General features: G+C 40.0%; 1 pseudogene; it reads left to right on the top strand.

Moving 5' to 3' along the window:
* The first annotated feature begins 847 nt into the window (after positions 1–847).
* On the top strand, positions 848–2,835 carry LOC135338170 (peroxisomal N(1)-acetyl-spermine/spermidine oxidase-like; annotated as a pseudogene).
* The last annotated feature ends 671 nt before the right edge of the window (positions 2,836–3,506 follow it).

Genomic DNA, 3,506 nt, shown 5'->3' with positions numbered 1-3,506 from the left:
ATATGCAATATCTGAGCACGTTTGGTGAAGCTGTTGTTGTAGTGATAGCCACTACAATTTTATCCATACAAAGCATCAATAGCAAAGAACTGTAGAGCACTGTTAGAGGCTTGTTGCTGAGTTTGCTCCTGATTAATGCTGTGAAGACAGTGAGATTCCAAAATAGTGTTGAGGGGAGTATTACTGCAAAGTTAAGGATAATCTCAATAGCTACGAGTGGTTGCCAATATGGAAACTCTTGAGTGGTACTATCATTGTCGTAGTCACTATAGTATAGAGAATCCATTTTCTTGAGTTCTTGTGTATAATAAATTTCAATCTATAATTATAAAAGAGATAAGTGTGACTTTTGCATTCTTGCTATTCTCGGCACTGTATAGTTGTCGTTCACTCCTATTCATCTAGCTAGCTTTAAGTATCAGGACTGTTTTGGCTGAAATTACTTTAGCTATTAAATAATCGGGAATTGTACTTTTAAATTTACGATTGACATTATTTTATTCACTATAGATAGTAATTGGGCGTGGCTCGACCGTTCCTGACGGGAGGTCGGGTTGCAAACTTATCTGGGAATTGTTCTGCTGCATTATGTAACACTGCTATGAATATTATTCTTTTCAAGTGGGTGTTAACCGACATGAACCACTGACACTGTGAACGTGGTTCACAGTCGCATGAATGAGTCAAAGAAAATCCAGCTCAAAAAAATGTAGATTGTCAGCACTTTTAGTATAGACTCTAGCTCTAACACAGGAAATGCATGTATTGTGTCATGCATTTTCTTTGCATGCATGAGTACCTGCATGGCTTGAATTACATTGACTTCCTCTGTCATTCCTGACCTAAAAGCCATATACAGTACAGTGGTTTAGTGAGTGACACAGTTCTTAAGCTCCAACCAAGCCATTTTTATTACTTACAGCCTTATAGCCTTATAGCCAGTGTAATGTCAGGACAGCTTCATTCCCTACCCAGAGCTGGGCCCTCCAAGAAGGTGGTGATAGTAGGAGGTGGTCTGGCAGGTCTAGCAGCAGCTCACACACTCTCATCTACTCTCAAGAATGTCAACTTAGACATCAAGTTGTTGGAAGCCAAGCCATACCCTGGCGGAAGAGCCAAGTCGGTGCCGATACAAGACGGAAAATACTTCGCTGAACTTGGAGCGTGTTTTTTGTATTACTTTAACAAAGCTACTAATTTTACTGATTTTCTTGGAGAGTCGACAATTGGCATCCAACAAGACTGCTGAATCCCATAATGAAATATTCACTGATACTGGAATTCCAAACATCCATTTTTTGAGCAATGGCGAAGAAATTCAGTTCTCATCAGCCAAACACTATGAAACGATGTTTGCGGAACTTGTGGAGGAATTATGCCAATGCTTTGACAGGAAAGATTGGAATTATGTGATTCGAAAAGAGTGGCCTAAAACGAACAAGACGTATCTCCAGCCTGAAGAGTATTTAGAAGCTCGATATTTTGAAGCTGTTGAAGCCTCTGCTCCAATGCAGCTGCCAACTGGTTGCACTCCTAGGCATATCTATAATCGAATGATTATCTATGAGAGATTCATGAACGGAGCGTACCTTGCCAACCTTGATGCGAGCGCTTATGGAGATTACTTAGACCCTGATTGTGAGTACCTACAACATGCAAACTATTCCGAGATAGTGTCGGCCATTTCTAAAGAGCTACCACCCGATACTCTTCAGTGCTCCAACGTAGTCAAGGCGATCAACTGGACTGACAAAGCTGCTAATAGTGAGAGTGATATCCCTCCCATTACAGTTCACTGTGAAAATGGCCAGGTTTATGATGCTCACCATGTGATAGTAACCACATCATTAGGAGTGCTGAAATTATGGGCTAGTATCAATGAAACTTTTAGTCCCTCTCTCCCGGCAGACAAACTGGAAGCCATATCAAAACTAGGTATGGGCGAAGGATGCAGTGTTTTTTACGAGTTCTCGGCTCCTCTGATTGACAAAGAACATCGAGTTATTGAACTATTTTGGCTGGAAGAAGAGTTGCAGTATCTTTCCAAATATCCGTGGGCACAGTCACTCGATGTAATGATTAGACAAAGAGACTCAAACGTTTACCTCACATGGTTTGCTGCTGACAAGGCTAGAGGAATTGAGGCTGCCACAAATCAGGAGAGAATCGAAGGAATCAGCTTGGTACTCGAGAAATTCTTGAAAAAACAAATTTGCCCCACAAGTGTAATCATTGGCGCCTGGACTAGTGACCCTTATGTGCTGGGTGTGTATTCTTATTGTGCTAAAGGTAGTGATGAAAAGGATCGCGTCGCCCTCTCTGAGCCGGTTGATGGTTCAACCTCGATGCAGCTGCTCTTTGCAGGGGAGGCTACGCATGTATCAATGTATGGAACAACTAATGGTGCATTCGAATCTGGAGTGAGGGAAGCAAAACGATTGCTAGAATATTACAGTATATAGAAACAGTTTAATTGATTGTACTTGTGCTTAGAACACCTATAACGCGGAGTGTTTCACGCAAACGTTTTCCTATGCTATTATAAACGGGTACTATTTTTTAGCAATTTGTGTAATTAACGCTAAATTAAGTACGTGCTAATAGCCATTAATTAAAAATAAAACTTTCTTTTTTCTATTGTACTTTTGTATAATGTGCTTTTGAGAGTATGCTAAGCAAGCTAGCCCTATTTTCTGACTCCAAACTTTCCATTCAATCTTGTACATCTTTGAAATAATTATTGTGATACGTTTTATGTTTTGTGTTGTGTGTGCTTGCATGCACTTGACAAACCACATTTACAACTTCCAATAGCAAGGAACTGTAGAGCACTGTTAGAGCTAGGTTTGTTGCTGAGTTTGCTCATGATAAAAGTTGTGAAGATGGTGAGATTCCAGAATAGTGTTGATGGAAGTATATTACTGCAAAGTTGAGGACAATGTCAATATATAGCTATGAGTGCATGGTTGCCAATAAGGAAATTACTCTTGAGTGGCAATGCCATTGTCGTAGTCACTATATATAGTCTAGAGACTCCATTTTTCTGAGCCTGTATGATCGATATAATTATATTATGTATACGTAATCTATACGTATAATTATGTTCTGAACTGTGATCTATTGCATTCTTGTTATCACAATCAAGTAGGTGTCGTTTACCCCTATTCGGTTAATTGTAGCACATGCATGCAACAGTACAGTCTCTGTAATTGGTTTACAACTTGTGTTGATCTTAGCACATTATGTGAGTCTGGTGAAAAGGTTGCTGTAAAATAGCTGCAACAGTCTTGTCCAAACATAGTACCAATAGTAAGGAACTGTAGAGTTGCCATTAGAGGCTTGGTGCCGAGCTTGCTCTTGATTAAGGCTGTGAAGACAGTGAGATTCCAGAATAGAGTTACATTGATGGGAGCATTACCGCATAGTTGATGATAACCTCATGCAAAAGCTATATGAGTGGTTGCCAGTAAGGAAACTCTTGAGTGCTAGTATGGCATTGCCATTGT

The sequence above is a fragment of the Halichondria panicea genome, chromosome 7 (assembly GCF_963675165.1).
Source record: "Halichondria panicea chromosome 7, odHalPani1.1, whole genome shotgun sequence".
Taxonomy (NCBI): Eukaryota; Metazoa; Porifera; class Demospongiae; order Suberitida; family Halichondriidae; genus Halichondria; species Halichondria panicea.
Note: the sequence above shows the minus strand (reverse complement) of the source record. Positions and strands in the feature narration are given on the sequence as shown.